Here is a 25,396-nt window from a genome sequence, read left to right on the forward strand (position 1 = left end):
CTTCCGATCTTTTTCTTTACAACAAACATGTTCTTATTTGGCAAAACACTCCTATGAAACATATCACTCTGTTAGGTGTTTACCCCATAATGTCTGTAGAACTCCTTGCAGGTGAATGATGATCATAATATAATCATGGAAGTATGATTAGACTGCAGAAATTGAGAATTTTTTGTGTATGTGGGGCAACATGTCTATGTGGCTCAAACTCATAAGAAACAAGGAAACAAGTCTAACTGGTGTTCCTGCAATTGTCAATGGGCCATATTTTTAGGTAAAGGAAAAGAAAGAGAAGGAAGGTGAAGGAGAGGAAAGAACTAAGAAGCATAACAAACAGGGTTGTTTGCCCAGCATTTGTCTTCCATTTTCTAGAAACTTCAGTCTACACCCTCCTCATAGACAGTTGCTATATGAATGTTCACTTTAGCTCAGAATGACTCCATTTGGGGCCACAGATGATTGGTTTAACAGTGAGTAGACTACTTAGCCAACATGGTCAACTCAAAGTCCTTTCCCTAGATTTAAAGAACTAGAGATGAAAAAGAAGGTCTCAGGAGATTACATAGCCATTCTCCCACTACGCCATCAGAGAAGTTAGAGTGTTCAGGGAGGCCCTGAAGTCAAGATACCAAGACAAACAGAAATAAAAGCTAGGGAGAGAATGCTGTCAGCATTTAAAGCTTTGATTGTAGTTATTTCTGACGGCCAGTTGCTCCTGTCGCACGCCACTATTTTATTGTTCACTCTTTTCTTGAAATATATAATCTAATAGATTTCCAGTTTTTGATCAAGTTAGTAGGAACTTAATTTCTTCAGAGGCACCATAAAGAGTCACACATAAATGGCTACCACATATTGAGTGTCTCAACATATGCTAGGCACTGTGACAGACCTTTCACAAACTTTCTCTCTAATGTTCACAGACATCCTATGATAAAGGAATTACTCTCTGCATTTTACAGGTAGAGAGAGAAACTGAGTGAGAGTCAGTGAGTAAATAATTGCCCAAGATTTTACTGCAAGAGTGAGGAAGACCAAACTGACTTGCAGGTATGCCTCCTATATCCAAACCAGAAAGTCTATGGACTACTCACCAATATCCAATTAAAAGAAACAAACAAAAACAAAAACTTTTAGAGGTAGCATACCAGTATAAATAGCATTGGAAAATAATAGGATCAAAAGATTCAACGCAACGGGAGAGGCCACAACAGTGAGAGGCCCGCATACTGCAAAAAAAAAAAAGAACAGATTAAATATGAGGCCAAGTTTTGCCACTAAAACTTTACCAATAACTCAGAACAATAAATGGGTGTAATAAAAGCCCCGGTATGAATGTATCCCATGAGCGGCACTTATTGAGGAGGATTTTGTGAGTCAGTCTGGGAACCTAATCACCATTTCCTACATAAAAATACGTATGTATATTTTTTACTTCCAAGAAATTGACTAACAAGTGAATGTCAGGACACAACTCCTTTGAAACTTGGGGACTGACTGTATTAATACTGTTCAGTTAAATAGAATATTTAAAATTACAGTACTACATTTTCAAAGTACTTTAGGTTTTTTTTTTTTTTTTGCGATATGTGGGCCTCCCACTGTCGTGGCCCCTCCCGTTGCCGGACACGCAAGCTCAGCGGCCACGGCTCACGGGCCCAGCCGCTACGCGGCTCACGGGCCTAGCCGCTACGCGGCACGTGGGATCCTCCCAGACCGGGGCACGAACCCGCATCCCCTGCACCGGCAGGCGGACTCCCAACCACTGCGCCACCAGGGAGGCCCTTATTTTAGGTTTTGAAGATAAATATTCTTCCCTTTTTCTTCTGAAAAATTACTGTATTTTGAAATGCATTATTTATTGGCAACTTTATTTGGCCATAAAATGTGTAATACTTTAAAAATTGACTAATTTTAAAAAATTGGAAGTCCATGACTACATATAAGGCTCCATATACATGGTTAAAAGTCTCTGGAAAAGTGTCATATAACAAAGCTAAAGAGTCTCAATATCATTACAAAAAAGGAGGACAAATAAAGATATAGATAGAAATTTATTAGTAGAATCTGATAAACCTGCAAATTTTCAACAGCTCAACTATCTGTCTACATGTCAGTGAAGGGCTGGCAGCAGAATATATTTCTATTTTCCACCTTTGGAATTCATTTTTTGTTAATACTCTTTGGAGCAACTGGTTGTACGAATGCTGCAAGTGTGTTCTGTCGTAGTCAATAAAAGACAACACAGAATTGCACATGAGAGTAACCTTCCAATCAGGAGCACTGCATACATATGCTGAGGGTCCTAGCTTAATAATCTCACTTTTCAATTTACAATCAAGGCAGAAATCCATCAGGCAAGTAATATTTTCAATGATGCCTATGCAACAATGGCAGGCTTTCAATCTGGATACCAGAAACTATGCACAAAAGCATGTCTTATTTATCCAACCATACACTCTGACAGACAAACAAGAGCTTGTGCAATGCTGCTTCTTTTTGTAGCACAAGACAATGTAATAACAAAATATGTGTTGTTGAATCAATTCATATCTTGATATCATTGAAGCCCTCGATCATGCACCCCTCAATATGTCCCAATGCACCAAACACACTGAGACACTAAATAGGACCTTGTCATTATCGTTCACAAGCTTTCAGCACACCACTTGCCCCTCAAGCGTCCAACTCATTTTCAGGTTGCTTAGCACCTCTACATTATGTTTAGCTTTATTTGATGGTTCATCTTGCCCTATTTTGTCCTACCCTAACCACAATGAATCACTGACTTAAACATATAGAAAAGTAGGTATAATTGATAATTGATCTTATTTAATTTAGAGCACAAAGAGAAAAACCCCTGAGTTTTACAACACTTTTAACCAGTAGCAACCAATATATGTCCCACAAAATTACTAATACGATTGGTCAATTTCACAGCACTCTCTGTTTATATATATAAGGATACAGTTTCCTCTGGACTTTCGCCATGCTTTTCAAGAACTGTTATTTTCCTATGTCTTCATATTGCTGTCAGTGTGTTGCCTTTTAAAGTGTGTGCTTTTTTTTTTTTTTTTTGCGGTACGCGGGCCTCTCACTGTGGTGGCCTCTCCCGTTGCGGAGCACAGGCTCCGGACGCGCAGGCTAAGTGGCCATGGCTCACGGGTCCAGCCGCTCCGCGGCATGTGGGATCCTCCCGGACCGGGGCACGAACCTGCGTCCCCTGCATCGGCAGGCGGACTCTCAACCACTCCGCCACCAGGGAAGCCCCAAAGTGTGTGCTTTTATGCTTTCTTTATAAATTTCATTCTGCGGCATGGATTAAATTAAGATCTCTTATATTAAGAGTTTTCTAATCACTTTTTCTTTTTCTCCAATGCAGTATCTCCAATTTCCCCTGAAAATATTTGCTCTGGATATCTGGAGACCCAAAATAAAGCCCAAGAAACAACCTTTTTTTGGTAAATTCACTTCTTTCATCTTTCTAACCACAATTTCTTGTTTTCCTTTTGTTCATTATTTTCCATGTTTTCAACCCCAAATATTATTTATCTGCGATTCTGTCCTACAGCCAGTATTAGAGAGAAAAAAATTCTTTAATTCATGCTACTAAATTCAGGAGAATAAAGGCTAATATGAATTAAAGTTCTAATAAAACACAAGTATAATCAGGTTGTTAAAGCGATGCTTACAGAAATTCTCTTCAATAAATGGATCATTTAACTTATAAATACCATATCAATATTTAGGTAACTTTTTATGTAGTGTTTGAAGTATTGGTAAAGTTTGAACTCATAGTTTAGAATCTCTACTAAATGTTATTTTCTAATTACAGTCTTAATATTTCTGGAAAACCCTTTGACATAGAGAGCTCAATCTAAAATACTGCAACCTGAAATTGGGCCTGCAGATGTTTGTTTTTCTGGCCCAAATGCAAAAATGTAAGTTGGATTTGAATACATGGTGGGTTATTTATTCTTCACTTTCCTACATGCTCCATTATTCTCCCTTGCTTTTACCTCTGATGCTACCACTCACCTATGCAGGAGTTTGCAATAATGGCACTTGTTTCCTGTAGTTGATAGGTAAATTATATTTCAGTTGCTCCTTGAAATTTATAGTTAAAACATATTCCCAGTCCTTAATAAGACTGACCTTACAGATAGTTCACTGGTCACCCAAAATATTCCCCCCATATTGCAAGATCCTCAGTATTTCATCTCACTCTACTTTAAGATGTCAAAATTACTTGCTGTATTATTTTTCCATAAAATTATCTTAGAAAGATTCCTAAGCCAGCTTCTCATAATTCTAATTCTTACTCTCACTTAGTGTATTCTTGAGGAAATCATGTAACAAAACTCTCCAAGGCCACAAATTTGTACCATGTGAAACAGCAAAGATATTTGATTTGATTGACCTGTCCCACTAGTGGAGAAGACAGTTGTGTAATCAGCTCTTTCTGAAATCAGGCACGTACTTTTCACTCTATACAGTAACTGTTAATGGGGAAGTGACCCCTCCTTATTTCTATCAGTGTTCTTTCCGTTGCATTTAACCCTGTTCACAGAGACCATCTTCACAGATGTATTCTGAGTATTAGAGGTAATGCAGCTAAAGACTTCAGAGTATCTTGCAAAAAAAGTTAGCTTTTGAGTATAAGGTATTACCATTTTAGTTCATATTAAATTCAAGTAGCTCATCTTTGCCTTCAGGGTTCTGAAGCTTTCTGTGCACTTCCAAATCTCAGCTATCAAACACATTTCTAAAATAATATAAAAGTTAAACTAGTACGTTACCAAGGATTTTCAACACCCACTGCAGATATTTGATAAGTCCAATATTACCTCTGTACTTCAGAGAAATGTGGTTGAAAAAAGTCACAGTTTGCATTTATATAGTATTCTATATTTTCAAAGATTGCTTGCTATATTATACAGCAGTCACATGGTATTTGGGCCTCAGAGATATTTATCAGTTAATTCTTATGCCACATATGTAAATATATCATTGCTTTTTAAAAAATAATTGAGTAAAAATGCGCTTCTGCCATGCACAGAGGAGTGATATCTGCCAAACAAGGTTTACAGCTTACTTATTTTATACTCGAAAAGACAGCGGCTACCTAAGTAAGCGATGCAATGACATCTACCAGGTTAATATCAGAACAATTCTTTCTTTAAACACTAGTGGGTTTTAACAAAATGTTGATTTCAAATAAGAACTTCTTATCTCTAGAAACTAAATACAAAGGAAATCATAATGATGCCAGTTTTTTCTAAAGATGCCAGATTTGACATAATAATCAGTACATTGAATTTATTTGTACATTGAATTTTACTTACTAATTATTGCTACCAGGAAAATAAATCTACTAATTTCTGATATATTAAATCCACAGTATGCAAGATATATGTATCCAAGAGCGATGAAATTAATCTTGTATTCAGTTATAAAAAGATGCATTGTGCTAGACCATCTTGGCTTTCACATGACTAAAGTCCTTCTGCAAATGGGAATTCAATTTGTCTATTAGTTACCACCTAGAAGCCAATAACTTTTCAAAAACCTTCAACAGTGAAAACATTTCACCTAGAGGAAATATTTGTTGCTGCTGCTCAATTTTATTTTATTTTTGAGACAGATCAATATCATTCAGAACCAGGTATGGTGAACCTAGCATAAGATCAATCTAAAACACCACCGAGGGTCAAAAGTGTGATACAAACCATTTGTACTGATTCCATATTTGATCCCAACACAAGCTCTGAAGGGGACTCTAGATACCTTCTAACCCTTAAACTTTATTTCTGAGCTGATAGCTGGGTCATAGGTTTTTCCAATGTAACTTAAAGATATGTATTAATCATCTATGCACCTAGATCTATTCTAGAATATAATATACAATACCTTCCTGCAGAGACCTTATTTTCCATCGATGTACACAAGAAACTCTGGACTACTGAATATGACCATAAAATAAAACAAAAATTAAGGGGCTTCCCTGGTGGCGCAGTGCTTGAGAGTCCGCCTGCCGATGCAGGGGACACAGGTTCGTGCCCTGGTCCGGGAGGATCCCACATGCTGCGGAGCGGCTGGGCCCGAGAGCCATGGCCGCTAAGCCTGCGCGTCCGGAACCTGTGCTCCGCAACGGGAGAGGCCACAACAGTGAGAGGCCCACGTACCACAAAAAAAAAAAATTAAGGAGTCAATTATGAGTTAAGAAGAAAGAATTAAGAAGGGTGCTAATTTTGTAGTGAATGCAATGGGGTGCAGGTGGGAGAGAGACATTGAGAGAGAGAGAGAAAGAGAGAGAGAAGATTACGCACGTTGACTAGAATCATCAGAAAAGCTTCAGAGATGGAGGGCCTGAACAAATCTTTGAAGGAAAATGGGCTAAAGAGAGGTGGGAAGAAAGGAAAAGAAACCTTCCAGATGGGAAAACAGCATGAGCAAAGGACAGGAGTAGGAGTATTCCCTAAATGTTATTTCAAGTTCCCCTTCTCAGAAGTCAACAATGGCTCCCAATTATCCCTTGAATATAATTAAAACTCATAATCACAGGCTTCAAAGCTTCCACCTCCCCATCCCCTAGATTCTCCAGCTAATACTCCATTCAGGCATATCAACTTATACTCTACACAGAACTTGTCTTCACCCTTTATAACTTCTGCAATTTCTAAAGCTTCTCCTAAGCCACTTTTTCTAAGGCACCACAACTTTTTCAGCCTGTACTTCAAAAATGGTTTAAACTCAAGTTCTTTGTCTTCGGCTCTCTTCACTAACCACACCTGGCTCTGATCTCCTCATATACAAAATTAGTCACGTATCTATATTTATGCTTCACTGTGCTTTTATTCTTGCATGCATTCAGTGTTGCTGTAAACAGAAGCACAAACTATGTCCCTTCATTAACTAGATTAGATAATGAGGCCCTTGAACCATTTATGTACCAGGAATTTCTATGGAATGTAGAATCATGGGTTTTTATTACATACTTCATGTATTTATTCACCAAATAATTACCAATAACTGTGAGCAAAGCGCTATATACATTTATAGTATATAGTATTTGGACCACAACATGATTTCAACTCAGTGGGAAACCAAACAGTAATTCAGGCAGTATGTGAAAAATGCCATATGAGGTAATTACAGGAGCTGAGAGCTTATTTCTAGATGTGGTATTCAGAATTAGATTCATGAATAAGGATGTGTCTAAGCTGGAAGAGAATTATGATGCCTAGAAGTGAGAGCATATAACGTTCCAGGAATGAAAAACAAAAAAGCACAAAGGTATGAAATATGTAAGCTATGACGGAGGTGGTGAGCAGCCTAGTTTAATTGGAGCAGAGGATATTTTATAGCATAATATTTTATACAAAGCAGTCAGACTGGCACTCACACCAGAATCATATATTATTATTATTTTTAAATGTCACCTGTAAAATGGGTTCACTCAGAAAGGATTCTGGAGTTCGGCCTCTACTCCTGACTCTCCCAGTAACTAAGTGATTAATATTTGAAAAGTTCTAAGTCTCAGTTTCTTTAAATATAAAGAAAAAATCAGAACCACCCAATAATCTTCAAGCCCCCCAATATTCCCTGCTTTAACATTCTGTTTACTTTTTGGTATACTCATTTCAATTTATTTTATTTATATTAATATTTACTTATCTTGTGTCCCTTCTCCACAAATAGAACGTGGACTCCATGAGTGTAGGGATAACGTCTACCTCTCTACCACCGTATCTTAAATGCTTAGTTTACTGGGGATATATTTTGAAAATTAACAAAGTGCTTTTTTATCATGAGAAGAGGATTTGTATTGCAGTTCACTCAAAGCACCTAATTGAATGGGGCGAGGTAGAATGGGAAGATCAGGATTTGTTAAAGATGAAATACAAAAAGGAAGAAAAAATGGAGGTAAAAGTTAGCTTTTATTTTAGTCAAAATATGATTTTTCTGCACATCTAAGCCTTGCAAATGAGGTTCCCGTTATCTTGAGAAATAATTGTCAAAATTAATTCGGCTCCTCCTTTAGGGTAATGAGGGTCAGACCTTGGCAGGGTCAACAGGAAAAGGCCATGGAGCCAAATCCCATTCTCCCCTTTCTGGCCCCAGAGAACACTGGAAAGAAGGAAAGGAAAGTACAAGAGCCATTTCAGTAGATGCATGTCCTGACTTTCCTAGATTGTCCAAAACATAGGGAGGAGCATCAGGTAAGTGGGAGGAACCTTAAGAGCAGAATGAGGCTTGTACTAGTTGCAAGCTCCACCATGACTCTATCTAGTCTCTATGACTTGGGGAAAAAGCCAACTCATGTGCTACCCCACATGGTCTTGGAACACAACTAAATTTCATACCCTTAGAAGCATAAGTAGTCAGACAAAGAAAGGCTCTTGGGTAGGTTTTGCTATGTTGCAAGCACTGTCTCACATGGTCAAGATATTGAGTTGAGAACCAGCACACCTGCTGAGTGGTCCACCAGGATAATGTAGAAGAATCCAAAGAAGAGACTGGAGGTGAATTAGGGCAGAAAACAGGGTCTGACTGTCTTGATGCCAAATGGGACCAATGCAGCCAGTCAGAGCAGATTAAGGTCTATCAGAGCAGGACATAAATTGCACTAGTTTCAGATGTCAGTAATTAGTACAAATAATTGGTACACCCACGTGGAATGTGCAGGGACTAAATTTGACAACAGGATGCTGAAATGGAGAAACTCAACTTTTGCCATAGTCTCATACATAACACCCTTCCAAATACTCCTTGACACAGTTTTAGGGAGAGAAAAGGCAATAAGAAAAGTTTGTTTCAGAAATTGGCAATTTGTCCATGAGATTTTGAAGACTACTTTTAAATACTGACTGTAAGGACTGTTTAAAACAGATGTAGAGGAAGGCAAGATTAGTTTTCCTACACATCCAGTTAAAAGAAGAGTTAGACCATGAGACTTGCCTAAAATATCTTTAATAACATAGTGCCTGGCATATGTTTAGTATTCGATAAACAGCCTTATTTTGAGGACTAAAACAATTAAAGGGCTCTCTGAGTGACTATGATTCTTTGATTCCAGTGGATTACTAAGATTAAAAAGAAAATGCAAATGACCTTTTAGTTGTTCTCTGCTTCCCAGCCAGGCAGCACTCCGAGGAATACAAAGTCCTAAGAAAACAGTATTGTTTTGGGGGGCCAAAGTTCAAATCCTAATGAGTCATTAACTTTGTCTAAGCTTACTTAAACTTACTACCCCAGGAGAGCACACAAATTAAAAGGATTCCATTGCCTTTCAGGAGCCATTAACAAACCCTTATGTCAGTATTTAAGGAAATTTCCATAATAGAATTGTTAGCATTCATATTTGACTTAACAGTTTGCAAGGCATGTTCACAAACACTATGTCATGTAGTGTCATTTAATATTTGAAGAAAAGGGCTTTGAAAAGTCAAGGCACACTCTCTCTCAGACTCGGTCTAGGTCCACAACCCAAACAAATACATACATTTCCATGTATGAACTGCAGAATAACCATAAGATCAGGCACTTTAGACACTAACATGTCTTATTATTGCATTCCTTACCATTCTATTTGATTTTAGACCTTTCTTAGAAAACTAATATTTCCTGAAATTTAATTCAGATTTAAAAACTAGTATAGAGCAACAGTTTCCACCTACAGTGGTTGGTGTCCTCTAGCCTGTTTTATGTTTGTTTGTTTTTAATTTGGGAGCCTTTCTCATTGATTGTTGGACACTACTTGCTAGATATTCTAAGAACAATCCTGTAGAGTGAAGAATTATCCTACATCTCATCTCACACACGTTTCAAACACCTTGCTGGACATATATATAAAGTAAAAAGACTATATGTAGTTATCTGAGCCCATAATTTGACTCCTTTTTGCTTATCAATATTTAAACATTTTATTTTTGTCACAGTCGAATAGAAATATGAATTCTCCCCAAATACAACTATTTTTATAAATCTAGGGAAGTTTGTATTTTCTTTTCCAGAACATTGTCAAGAGTCACTTACCATTTTGGAGAATAGGGTGAGTGACAGCAGAACTGCTGATGGTGTCTGTGTCTCCAACACAGCTTACCTGTATCTGTCTGCATTTTAGCCATTTTAGCAATTCTATGCATAGGCATAGACATCTGACTACCTCATCTATCTTCTAGTGAAGCCATTCCCATGCATTTACATAATAAAGTACGTATTCATTTTAAAATTAGTTTTGAAAAAGGCATATGTAGGTAGAGAATATTCTCTATTAGCTTCATTTCAGTATAATTAAAGTACATTACAAAAGATTTTATACAAACAAGTTCTTGAGTCTGATCATTTTGCAAACCACTGTTTCAGGGGAATCTATCATGGTTCTACAAACATATGGTTAAGTCCCAAATCCGAGGAAAACAACATGATTGTAGATTCTATTTGGAGTTTCTTCGCAACCACAGGAGAACCCAACATACATAGATTAACAATGTCCCAGTGCCACACACTTTATCACCCATGATAACTACTCTTCCTGGACACATGTCACTACACCAAACACATCACACCCACCCCTCATGAGTTTCAGGTTCTGATCCTCTCAACCAAGTGAGAAGATTTTTTTTTTAATTTTTTTTTAATTGGAGTATAATTGCTTTACAATGTTGTATTAGTTTCTGCTGTACAAGGAAGTGAATCAGCTATACATATACATACATCTCCATATCCCCTCCCTCTTGGACCTCCCTCCCCCACCACATCCCACCCATCTAGGTCATCACAGAACACCAAGCTGAGCTCCCTGTGCTATACAGCAGGTTCCCACTGGCTATCTATGTTACACATGGTAGTGTATATATGTCAATCCTAATCTCCCAATTTGTCCCACCCTCCCTTCCCCCCTCTGTGTCCGCATGTCCATTCTCTACGTCTGCGTCTCTATTCCTGCCCTACAAATAGGTACATCTGTACCATTGTTTTAGATGCCATATATATATATGTGTGTTAATATACGATATTTTCCTCTTTCTGACTTACTTCAACTCTGTATAACAGACTCTAGGTCCATGCACATCTCTACAAATAACCCAATTTTGTTCCTTTTTATGGTGGAGTAATATTCCACTGTATATATATACCACATTTTCTTTATCCATTCCTCTATTAATGGACATTTATATTGTGTCCATGTCCTGGCTATTGTAAATAGTGCTGCAATGAACACTGGGGTGCATGTGTCCTTTTGAATTATCATTTTCTCAGGGTATATGCCCAGTAATGGGATGGCTGGGTCATATGGTAGTTCTGTTTTTAGTTTTTTAAGGAACCTCCATACTGTTCTCCATAGTGGCTGTATCAATTTGCATTCCCACCAGCAGTGCTAGAGAGTTGGCTTTTCTCCACACCCTCTCCAGCATTTATTGTTTGTAGATTTGTTTTTGTTTTTGTTTTCGTTTCTGTTTTGCGGTACGCGGGCCTCTCACTGTTGTGGCCTCTCCCATTGCGGAGCACAGGCTCAGGACGCACAGGCTCAGCGGCCATGGCTCACGGGCCCGGCTGCTCTGCGCCATGTGGAATCTTCCTGGACCGGGGCACAAACCCGTGTCCCCTGCATCGACAGACGGACTCTCAACCACTGCACCATCAGGGAAGCCCTGTTTGTAGATTTTTTGATGATGGCCATTCTTACCTGTGTGAGGTGATACCTCACTGTAGTTTTGATTTGCATTTCTCTAATAATTAGTGATGTTGAGCATCTTTTCATGTGCCTCTTGGCCATATGTGTGTCTTCTTTGGAGAACTATTTAGGTCATCCACCCATTTTTTGATTGGGTTGTTTGCTGTTTTGATATTGAGCTGCATGATCTGTTTATATATTTTGGAGATTAATCCTTTGCTTCATTTGCAAATATTTTCTTCCATTCTGAGGGTTGTCTTTTTGTCTTGTTTATGGTTTTCTTTGCTATGCAGAAGTTTTATCAAATTACCAATGGCATTTTTCACAGAACTAGAACAAAAAATTTTTAAATTTGTATGGAAACACAAAAGACCCTGAATAGCCAAAGCAATCTTGAGAAAGGAAAATGGAGCTGGAGGAATCAGGCTCCCTGACTTCAGACTATACTACAAAGCTACAGTAATCAAGACAGTATGGTACAGGCACAAAAACAGGAATATAGATCAATAGTACAGGATAGAAAATGCAGAGGTAAACCCATGTACCTGTGGTCACCTAATCTATGACAACGGAGGCAAGAACATACAATGGAGAAAAGACAGTCTCTTCAGTAAGTGGTGCTGGGAAAACTGGACAGCTACATGTAAAAGAATGAAATTAGAACACTACCTAACACCATACAGAAAAATAAACTCAAAATGGATTAAAGACCTAAATGTAAGACCAGACACTATAAAACTCTTAGAGGAAAACATAAAAAACACTTTTTGATATAAATCACAGCAAGATTTTTTTTTTGACCCACCTCCTCGAGTAATGAAAATAAAACAAAAATACTTACATAGGAGAAGTTTATTATTTTGATTTTAATTGTGTGATGACATCTGAGGTTTACAAAAAGTAATGATCTGTCCACACCCACTTTAAACCCTCTCTTCAGGCTTGCCTGTTTGATACAGTGTATATAGAAAATCCCAGTCCCTGCTTCAGAGTCACTCAGAATCACCCAACCTTGATTTAGGTTGATTTACTGAATTTCCTGGATTTGGGTTCTTACCTGACACATTCATCTCCCTTCCCTATCAACACAGAGCTCACCTTCTTGAATCACTGACTTTCAACCTATCTGTGATAATTAGATCCTAATATCCTCCTTTCTTCATGCCCAGCAGCCCATGTTCTATGCAGCAGCTATGGAATGACAATGATACCTATTAACTTAAGGCCTCAAAAACCACACAGCAATATTGTGTGGGTAGGAATCTTGGGAACATTTTTACCATAGTGTTTAGAACACTTCAGATTATTGATGCATTCAAAAACATTAGCACTTAATTTTCTTAAGATATTAGTAACCTCAACCCACATAGCTCATAAAGCCTGAGGATATGTCTTAACCATACATAAAAAATGATTCAAATATGTTCTCTTCTTGTCCACAGAGTTCTTAATGATTTTGTCTCATAATCAGTAATTACCAATACGTTTCATCTTGTGTCTATTGTAATACTGGGAGCAATTTATTTAAATTGATTTTCAACTGGGGCAACTACTGGGTATCCTGTAATTATCTTTTATGTAACACAAACCGTACATTATTAAATGAGTTTCCATTATTAAAGAGAAAGGCCCTTAGATAGTCTAATAATGAAGGCTAACATCATGGTAGGACTCATCTGGCACCATACTGGGGCATAGAGGCTTAAAATGGTGACATAAATTAAGTTCTATCAGTATGAAATAATATATTATCCTCAACATAAAGAACTTTATTAAAAACAGTAACTTCTGAATCATTAGATGTAGGACAAGGATTATTTACCTTTCCATTGTTCATTTGCTTAAGTTTTAGAATAGCTGAGTTATGGTCTTAGCTGCTATGGCCAGGAAAATACTAAATTGAGATGACTATATAGTCAATTGAACTACATACAACTTTCAGATTTTAAATATCTTCTCCAGGAAATATAAATTCCACATAAATTCTCTGTATATAATTTTAAAACTAACAAAGAAGCAAACAATAACCTGACTCAGTGACCATCAATTCCAATAATTGGGTATCACATGAGCTCACAGATCTAATGGGACCATTTCAGCACATTTTAAAAATTGAGTTCTTTGGACATCACAAGCATATTTTTCTTTGGCCTAGGTCTTCAAAGTCCAGATGTGAGAAAAGCTAGTGTCCTGTAAGTATATTAGAGCAATAAACATCGCTTATATCTTATTACTCAGGTACAATTCAGACTTAAACTATGCTGAACATGGCAAGTACACTATGCAGATTCTGATGTTTAACCTCCAAATTTATCCTTGTCAAATATGCTTCATCTACTTTCTGAGCTCAAAGTGAAAATGCACTGAAGGGACATGTCAATTTAGGCAAACCACGTTTCTGGAAATTTGAATATAAATGAAGTCTTTAAATATCAAATTGTATCTTAATTGCACTAGAAAAAAAAAGTTATATTTAAAAGACACTACTGTGTCATCAAAAGCATAGAATTCTTCTGAAAAGTTAATAATCACTCTGAATTATTTTCTGTTTTAGCAGGTTTGAATTTTAACTCACTGAACAAAATAAGGTACTCTTGTTATATATAATTAAGTAATAATAATAATATCTTACATTTGCATATTGTGATAAAAAACAAAAACCACTAGCTTTGGAATCAGCTGCATCTTGGTTAAAATCAAACCCCATAGACAATTACTAACATGTATCCTTAGAGTCTGTTTTTTCATCTGCCAAATGGTGATAATATGCATCTCTTAGGGTTGAAAGGATGATTAAATTTGAAAAAATTCACAAAAGCATAATACTTGACATACCCTTCTCAACTTCACAGTTTATCCTGTACCTTCAACATATACATTATCTTATTTGATCCTATCAACCAAGTGAAGGGAATTACTTGTGTCTTAATTGTATGGACCTGAGGTTAAGTATAAATGATTTGCTCACAGGAAGTGATTAACTTGTAATTAAGTCATTATTTTTTATTATTACCATGAAAATGGGGAGTGCGAGAAAGAGGATAAGAAAACTATATTTTGTGTTACTACCTCTAGGTTATCAAATCTAGTCTTTTCTCTAATTCTTTACCTTTAACATGTCTCAGCACCGGTCATCGTTCTGTCACTGGGAGATTCCCCCCATTTGGAGTCAATTTCACATCCTCAATTGTGACAGGCTGAGGAAAGCTTAGTGGGATCTGGGGAAATTTCAACCCTATTTTCCAGAAAGATAATGCCAGCATTCACTAAACATGGTGTTTTCAAACACACAGTGCATGAAGCAGCATTAAATTCATGAGGAGCAGAGGAGGGGGCTGGGAAGGAGAACCTGACATATGCAGCAATGATCATTTCTTCCACTGAGAACACAAGCAGATTAAAATGAAAGAAAAGTGAATCAAATGAAATCTCTGTATTTTAAAAGGAGCAAAAAATAGCTACTTATACATCAGTTATAAATACATGCCAGCTGCATATTAATACTAAATGAAAGAAAGCACATTTAAATTTATTTTTGTAAAACTAACCACAAAAACACATGCTGTATACAGAATGCCCTATAATGAAAAGCACAGCTTTCATCTCTGTCAATAATTGCAAGAGCAGCAACTTATACAGGATGACAATTTAATAACAATCTCTAAATATTCTCTCATGCTGGAGAAAACTCCTTAAATTACAGTGGCTTTGGTGGATTTCTTCAACTAAAGAGATACCTAAGTTTAGGTATGACCCTCAGGTTTCAACATCCATGACGTTCTGATATATAATTCATTGACACCTCAGGCAGCAATTTAAAAGATAAGGAAAATCTTTTGGAAAATCATGGCATATATAGTAATAGCTATTGTTATTGTAGGTGGGCAGAGATAACTTCATAAAGAGAATCACTTAATGAAAAATTTCAAAGTAATATTAATAATAACAACAGTTATCATTTCTTGAATTCATTATGTCAGCCACTATGTGAAGTGGTATAAACATACTTTCCCATCTAATTCTTTCAAAACCCTATAAGGTGGATATTACTAGCATTATCACCATTTCAAAAATGAAAAACAGAGCAAAGAGAGTTTAAATGAATTGCCCACAGACAACGCTAGTAAATGGCACAGTCAGGTTCAAATCAGGTCTAAGAAACTTCATAGCCTGCTTTCCTACTTGATAGGGCTTACACCGTCTGTCAATTCTTAGTAAGTTCATTTTACAAATCTCAGAATCTGTTACAAATATTGTTTAAAAATAAGGAGGTTGAGTGGGGTAGTTAGATGAATTCCCAAACAAACATCATAGTAAGTACAGTACTGAGCATTCATTGAGCTCATATGAGCTCTTTACTGAGGGCATTCCACGCCTGCTCATTCAGCTTGACATTCCTGTGAGGTAGGTTGCTGCCAGCATCCCCATTCTCAGTGCAGGAATCTGGTGCAGAGAGCTTAAATAACTTGCCCTGATCATATATCGAATAGGTAGTTACCAGCAGGTTTGAGTCCAGAGCACAAGTGCTTAATCACGGCATTCAAATGCTTCTTACTCAGGGATTTCGTCATAAAAACAGTTCGAAAAGACTGTGCAGGTCTCATCCTGAGAGGTAGGGAGTGCAGAGGCACACCTCAAGTACAGCAGCCAGGGAGGGCTGAAGAAGCCAAGGACAGATTCATCACACAGGCTCCAGAGGGCTGACTGTCACAAAAATACCCTCTTACAATTACTGATAACAGCTTGAGCCACAGAAATATATTACTTAGAATGACAGCAAGGAAGCATCAGTGCAAATTCATCCTTGCCTTTAGAAGAGTGAGAACAGCTAAGAGTCAATCATTATCCATCAAAACATCAATCTTCTATTCCTCTTTCATACCCAAACACTGACCATAAAGTCATTTTGTTACCTTGGCTTGGAGAAAACGTTTCATGTTTCTATTTCCTTACCATATTAAAAAAGTAGTGCTCAGCATATAAAACAGCCTCTGCTTATCTCATCTTACAGGACAGAAAATGCTACATGTATTTTGAAGAGAGTAGTCTGAAGGTATACCAAGTTAACAGTCAATCTTGTCATCATGTATTTGATAGACTAACAAATTTCAAATTAAAAATGTAGCTGAAATCCCTACTAGTAAACATTATTTTCTTGAAAAATACTGCTTTAACATGAGACAAATGGGCACTCTTTAAGATGAATTGTTCTAGCTTTCTTTTTAATGTAGCCTGAAGCAGAAAGAAAGTCTGACCCAATTTCCCATGTCTCAAATTCCAATTCCTAGGCATCAGATTGCTTAATTTGGGTTAGAAAGGGTGCATTTGTTTCAGTTCTTGGTTCAGAACATTCTTTAACCTTATATTATGTATATGATATATATATATATATGTATATATATATATTATATACATAATATATCATATCTAGTAGGTATATTTAATATGTACTATATATTATATACGCATTGTATATATTATATTTTTAATATACATGTGTATGTATATATATATGTATGTGTGTGTATATGTGTGTGTGTATATATGTATATATATATAAAAATAAGATCAAAAATGTTCTGCACCAAGATCTGAAACAATTATATATACATATAATTCAATCCCCAAAGTTACTTCAGTTTCCTTACAAATCCCCTAGTGACAGAGGTCTAAATGGATTGTCAACCAACTTCCTCTCCTTCAATTATTTGCCCTTAACACATTTCAGATTCATGCTGGAATATCATTATTGTCATAAAATGGTATTATTGAGAAAGCACAGGGACCATGCATGACCTTGATCCATCTTGCCGCCTGACATTCAGAGAATTAGAATTTAAAACGAATTTAGTTGTTTAGAATTTTTAAAATTTACCACCTCCATAACATAGAGAACAGTGTTCTAAAAACTAATGATTATATTTTAAATTAATCAAAAGATTACATTATTGACCTTTCCACCTTTGCTTTTTATTACTTTTAGGCATTTCTAAAACTATGACAGTGGTGATTCATACTAAAAGTATATCTCTGATTACCCCTAAAATGGCATCTCCTTTTTCAAATAAATGCTAAGTTACTATTCGACAAATGACCTTATCAGTAAGCAATATACAAGTAAAATTTCTAAGAAACCTGCAGTATATGCACATAAATTAGCACAAAACTCATACCCCTGCTAAAGAAAAAAAAAATAACTTTAGAAGACAGGATAGGGCTTCCCTCGTGGCGCAGTGGTTGCGAGTCCGCCTGCTGATGCAGGGGACATGGGTTCGTGCCCCGGTCCGGGAGGATCCCACATGCCGCGGAGCAGCTGGGCCCGTGAGCCGTGGCCGCTGAACCTGCGCGTCCAGAGCCTGTGCTCCACAACGGGAGAGGCCACAGCAGTGAGAGGCCCGCGCACCGCAATAAACAAAAAACAAAAAACAAAAAACAAACAAACAAAAGGAATAAGACAGGATAAAAGCTTTCCAACCTCATCTTCTTTTCACTGTAGCCTCAAAATATTTGCTATTCTGAAATATTTCCCTCCAACTTCTTCCTCTTTTCTCCTCCAGTGAAAATCCTATACACCTCCCAAGTATTAGTCCAATATTTTATCTTTTGTAGAACATTCCCTGACTTCCCCCAATCATAATTAATTGTTCCTTCAGCAGGTACTTTCCAAAGAACTTTTATCATAGAACAGGCCATATTCTTTAGACCATGGAGCTGGTTTCCATGACTCAGTCATCCACGGTCAGCATCTGGCGATAGTACTCATGCAGTTGGTTTCTCATCAGACACAGGGGTTACCTCAGGCATTGTCCCGGCTTCTGGCTTCAATTTTAAGAATATTATTAATTCATTCTTGAAAAAGTCCTTACTCCTTCAGGCCAAAATATTTTACTATACTATACTTCACTCCTCACTCTAATCATTTCTTTTACTGATCTTCAAATCATTCCCCTATATTCACGGAAAAAAATAACTTGGCTTACAATCTCCCTCTCCAGTCTAACTCATGTAATGATTTTGAGTGATTTCAGTACATGTATCCAATTTCCTAGCTTCTCAGTTTTTTGATCTCTTCCTTTATAATAAAATTTATCCCCAAATCATTTCAGCAACCCATTCATACAACCTTAATCTATAGAGTACCGTATGACTCAGAATTCTTCCACCTGTAAAATCTTTAAACTATTTTCAGCTCTTTAATTCCCTTATTCTTTCTGAAATCCTGGGACCTCTAAGTCCTTGATCTGTGTATTTTCTGCTGATCTACCAGTTTCTCCCTGTACTTATTCATTTTTACCAGTACTAGTGAATCACATTTTTCTCTCACAAAAAACCTCAATCAACGCATCCACTTGTCTTTCATCAACCTTAGGTTGCTTCTAAAATCTAATTGTACATTTTTAACATCTAGACTGCATAACATTGCAGAATGGAATTCTTTGTATTGACAGGCTGGGTCAGTACTAATTGATGGTCTCCAGAGTATTCTCAAACTCAGCAACATACCTACACCAAATTTATTTAATTCTCAACAAAACCCTGCTCCACTAACTATATTCTCTATATCAGTTCATGGAACCACCCAGCTTTTACAGACTTCAACACCAACATGTTACAGAGCAACACATTCTTCTAAATATCTCTAAAATCCGCCCCTCTTTTCAATTCCTATTGAATTGACCCCTATATTTCTCACCTAGATTACATCCGTGGCCCCCTAACCAGTATTCTGCTTCCAGGGCTTTTTTTTTTTTTTTTTAATCCTTTTTCCATGTGGTTGCCAAAGTGATCATTTTGAAATTTTTATCTGATCATGTCACTCTCCTGATAAAAAACTAGCTCGTGAATGGTTTTCATTACCACCAACAGGAAGACTAAACTCTTCGGCTACTGTACAAGTTCCTTTAAAATCTGGCCCCGGGCTTCCCTGGTGGCGCAGTGGTTGAGAGTCCGCCTGCCGATGCAGGGGACACGGGACAGCTCCATGTTAGTGATGTTCAAATGTTTATCTTGAGTTCTAATCACTTTAGAAAACTGAGAGTCACTTTTTACTGCTATCAACATGTTCACTTCCATGTGTGATTACATATTTGCATCAGCTTCTGCAAATCTACTGTGGAACACATTTCCTTACCCTCCAAAAAAAAAAAAAAAAAAAAAAAAAAAAAAAAAAAAAAAAAAAATCTGGCCCCAGTGTACCTCTCTAAGCCTCTTCTTCAGCCACTCCTCAACTTTTTCCTCTGCAGTCATTATAGCAACAATGAACTATCACAGCACCCTTGAAACCTCAGAGCATGAATCTTTCTCTTTGGAATGACCCGAGATGTGTCTATCTGATAATTCCTACTACTCCTTCAATTCACAGTCAAGCATCATCTCTTCTGTGAAGCCTGCCCTAGTTTCCCCATGGCTTCATAATAAGTAGGCAACGATAAGCTCTCCTTTCTTTGTACGAGCAATATGGCCTTTTCTTTTACCTCTAATGCTAATTACTCTATGTAGTTCTTATTTCTTACATATCCCTTCCACCAATCTATAAGTTCCTTAAGAGCAGGAATCATGTCACATTCATCTTAGTGTCCCCAGTATGCAGAACAAATACTGATAAATAGTAGACATTTAGTATATGTTTGTTGTATGACTACATCAGAGACACTGTGAGAATGAACTACTCTTGTCACATTAAAGGCCTGTGGGCACTCAGGTTGACTAGATGTATTGCATTTCAATTCAGAAACTGTTTCAACAGCTTATATCATAACTGCTTTCACATACATATAGCAAGATAAGGGACAAACTGAGGAAACTGCACATATCCCACTGACAGAACTGAACATAAATTTTAAACATTACAGCAGAAATTATAGATAACTGAAAATTAAATTATATTTTACTGGGCCTTTTTTTTTTTTTTCCCTGAAAATAGCCACTTGACGTCACAGAATGAACAGGGCTCTGGAATCAGCCATCAAATTTAATCCCACCTCAAGTATTTTTGTATCTCTTTCAATCAATTACTTAATGTTTCCAAAGTTTAGTTTCTGTACCTACCAAATGTGTACATTAATACACAATGAAGGGATGATTATTAGGAAGATTATATGAGTGGTTAGCACAAAGTATCTGGTTGATAGTGAGATGGTTCATTTATAGTAGTTTCTTTTTGTCCCATGGATGTAAGTATTTAGATATTTACATCTCTATTTCTATCTATGTTAAAATATTTTTAAGAATACACGTTCAGAATATATAAGCTTCATATATTGGTTATACAGTTACCAAGTCTATATGGTGGTCTCTGAAAAACAATATTTCTGTCTACTTGTAAAGAAACTGTTCTAGTTAAAAAAAAATGTTGCTAAGGAAGTCAAAATCAAATTCTCTCCAAAACAGTTTAAAGGCAACTTGAAGACCTTAAATGATAAATTTATTAATATGTTATGAGGAATGAAAATGAAGCAATAAAAGCAGACAAAAGAGATATGAAATGCATAGAATTACATGCAAGAAGAGCTTAAATTTCGTACACTTTCTGGACTAGACTGGATGTCAGAAATATATTCCAGCATCTAGCTCCAAGCAGATGTAAAATGGAACTATTTTTAGTTCTGGTAAAAGACAAAATTCTCTAATAATTGGCTGGCTTCCTATTTGTATCCTCAGGTGTGAATCTTGGTCTCCAGATCACCCTTCTGGCCCAGATGATAGGCATTTTTCATTCCATACCTGTTTGGACATCTGTATATCCTGCCCTGGTCCCTCAACAAAGCACTTGTGTGATGGCTTTAGAAATATTCTTTCTCTGCGTCTCAGGTCCTTTAGTTCCAATTCTGTAGCCTTCTCCTTCCCTGGAAATGTAATATGCTCTGGGCAGTTATACATGCTATTTTACCCTTTTTCTCCTCACCATTCACTTTTATATTATTTCAACACAGATTAATTAAGATCACTATTTGCATGGTATTATGCCCACAGTAAAAGAAGAAGAGATTTAAAAAAAATGAAGAATTGGCCCACAATCCTAGGACTCAATGTCTAGACAGGGGAGAACATGAAGATAAATAATGAAAAGAAAGTATGAAAAATTGCTTTGTTTGGAGTATACTGAGATGTGCAGTGGAAATTTAGGCATTCTTAAGTCTAAGGACGGATATTTACTCAACATCTCCAGTATGTAGCAACTATATGTTCACAACAAAAATATCATTTGTATTAAACATATTTTCTGACATACAAATGTTCATGAACAGTACACCAAAGGTATACACATAAAATCAATTATACATTTAACATAGTACCTTTATTAGGAAAAAAACCTAAAATTTCATTTTATCTAGAAAAGATAGCCTGTGTATTCTCTCTTTTATCAGTTATTGGGGGCTAAATGGCCCCTGTCAGGGCCCAAGGAGGGTGGACTGGCTAAAATTCTTTACATGGCATTTGCACTTATTTGAAATATAGCAGAGCTCTGGCCCTATTACCAGTCCTTGTTTTTTTTTCCAGTTTTCCATCTGGACCCTGTTAACATCCAGTCCTGTTGGTCTGCCCGTTAGCCTGCTCAGATTTTACAATCTGTCCAAGGCATCACTACCCCACCTCTCTGACTGTTCAGAAAGCAGGAAAGATTAGCAAGCCCCAAAGTTTACTGAAGGTTTCCCTTTCTGCACTCCCTTTCATACCTTTTTAAAATTAAACTTCTTATTTTAGACAATTGTAGATTCACATACAGTTGAAAGAAATATTGCAGAGAGATCCCCTCTACTCTTTGCCCAGTTTCCTTAATGGTAACATCTTACAAAACTTTAATACAATATCACAACCAGGATATCAACATTGATGCAATCCACTGATCTTACTCAGATTTCCACAGTTTACTTGTGCTTCTGTGTGTATGTATGTGTACATGTATGTATGTGTATATGTATGTGTATATGTATGTGTATATGTACATGTGTATATGTGGGTGGTGTCAGTGTGTGTGTGTAGTTCTGTGCACTTTTATCACTTGTACAGTTTCATGTATCCACCACCAGAGTCAAGAAACAGAAAGATACAGGCACCCCAATGTTTACTGCAGCACTATTCACAATAGCCAAGACATGTAAGCAACCTAAATGTCCATCGACAGATGAATGGATAAAGAAGATGTTGTACATATAAACAATGGAATATTACTCAGCCATAAATAAGAATGAAATAATGCCATTTGCAGCAACATGGATGGACCTAGAGATTACCATACTAAGTGAATTAAATCAGAGAAAGACAAATATCATATGTTATCACTCATGTGGAATCCAATTTTTAAAAAATGATACAAATGAACTTATTTACAAAAAGGAACAGTCTAACAGATATTGAAAACACACTTATGGTTACCAAAGGGGAAATGTTGGGGGAAGGGTAAATCAGGAGCTTGGGATGGACATACACACACTACGATATAAAAGATAGATAACCAACAAGGACATACTGTATAGAAAGGGAACTCTACTCAATATTCTGTGATAACCTATAAGACAAAACAATCTAAAAAAGAATAAATATATGTATGTGTATAACTGAATCACTTTGCTGTACACCTGAAACTACACAACATTGTAAACCAACTGCAGGCCAATCAAATTAAACTTTAAATAAATAAAGTAATAATTGTGTAAAAAAAAAAAGAAGAAACAACAATTTTATCACCACAAAGATCCCTAGTATTATTCTTTTGTAACAACATCCACTTCCTTCTTGCCCCTTTCCACATACACTCCCTCCTAACCCCTAGCAACCATTAATCTGTTCCCCATTTCTACAATTTTGTCATTTCAAGAATGTTATATAAACAGAATCACATAGTACATAATCTTTTGGGATTGGCTTTTTTTTTTTTTTCACTCAGCATTATTCTCTTGAGGTTCATCCAAGTTGTTTAGTGTATCAACAATTCATTATTTTTTTATTGCTGAGTAGTATGCCATGGTACCATTGCTACATCTTTTATTACACTGCATTTAAAAATGGCATGATAGAAGAGATGGGTTTTTGCATCAAGCAAGCATGGGTTTAATCCCAAGCTATATAACCTTATACAAGTTACTTAACCTTATTTTTCATGTATAAACCAAACTCAAATATTTTTTAGAACATGAAATTAGATATTTACAAAACATCTAGCTTGGTTCCTGGCATCAATAAATGATAGTTAATAAAGTATTAGCAGACACCAAGAATAAAAGAATTGGTTAAAACTATTGGGTAATGTGATGCTTCCCCTACTTACAACCACTTTTTTCTCATTTACCTGTAGTTTGATTTTCAGATTACTTCTACTGTGTAAGGACTTCTCAGTTCTTTTTGTTGTTGTTGTTCTAATAAATTGCTCGGTTTACTTCTGCTACCTCAAGCTCCTAAACATATTAATATGATCAGGTCTGGATATTGAGCTGGCTGGTCAATTGAGAAATGTATGTGCAATGAAATGAGCCTGGGATACCGGCATTTTGAAAATCAACTACTTTGAAGACCAAAAAGAATAAAAAAAGGATATTCTACTGACATTCATCCATATTTGTGTAAAAAGATTTCATTAAAAAAGATCCACATAGATTTCAGTGCAATCATTTCCAAATATTTAATCAACAAAGATTTCTTTTTTATTGCTTCACTCCTTCTTTATACTAAATCCAAAGCTTCATATTTTTAAAGACTAACAAATGCCATTTATTAATCATCAATGCATTTTATAAATTAAAAGGATATAGTTGTCAATCAAAACTCCTGGTCAGCTTGGGGAGAATAATGTTACCTTGCTGGTTGATGGATATGAGTAAAAAACAAAGAAATGTAGTGAACCTCAATAACCTTATCATGCAAAAAACATGAAAAGAGATTTTTTGTAACAATAAAAATAGATCTCAGGTTCCTATTACTGCCATTACAGACACCTGGGGACAGAAAACTTTGCCTAATTTGGATCGCTTCCTCAAAGTTTATGAACTTATGTCTTATGCCAACTAAGACTCTCTAAATTCTTTTACCATGTCTTATTTACATAATTTCAGAAAAAAACTAACTTCAGGAAAGGTCTTTGCAATGGAAATTTTTAAAGCTACCCTAATAATTACTGGGCTTCAACCCTTAATTTACTATTATCCTAAAAACTCCCCAGTACTGGTTTCTTATACAGATACCATTTTTGAAAGGATAGTCTTTTATGTCTTTAACAAATTTTCCTATAGCTTTGAATAATGTGTTCAAACTTTACCACATTTTTTCCCCTACAGGGCTTCCTCTTCAGCCCAAGATAAAACAAAGCTATTAAGTGCACAGACTTTGAAGTCATCCAAACATTGGCTCAAATCTTAGCTTTTCCAGTTAAGGCCTGGTGACCTAGGTAAGTTATTTAAACTCTCTAAGCCTTGGTTTCCTCATCTGTAAAACTGAGATAATAATGTGAATGCTTAACGTTTGGTATGCAATAAGGGCTCAATAAATATGCTTGATAAAATGACGAATAATTCTTATATGAAATAAGTAAATTTCAGACAAGACCATTTTACTATTGATTGTTCTTATATCTTCTTTTATCTTTTACAGAAATCTGCCAAAAGAAAATTTTAATATTGTACACTTTTCATTCACTTCTTATTACTCCAGAAAATGAAACAAACCTTCATGACCTTAATATGGATCTCCAGACACTAATGATTATTGGGTGACTGCATGTAA

General features: G+C 36.3%; 1 protein-coding gene across 8 annotated transcripts in view; it reads right to left on the bottom strand.

The window, feature by feature from the left end:
- NLGN1 (neuroligin 1) overlaps positions 1–25,396 on the bottom strand; it is a 903,463-nt gene that overhangs the window by 627,170 nt on the left and 250,897 nt on the right. The window lies entirely within an intron of this gene.

Source organism: Lipotes vexillifer, unplaced genomic scaffold (assembly GCF_000442215.2).
Source record: "Lipotes vexillifer unplaced genomic scaffold, Lipotes_vexillifer_v1.1 scaffold37, whole genome shotgun sequence".
In the NCBI taxonomy this organism is placed as follows: Eukaryota; Metazoa; Chordata; class Mammalia; order Artiodactyla; family Lipotidae; genus Lipotes; species Lipotes vexillifer.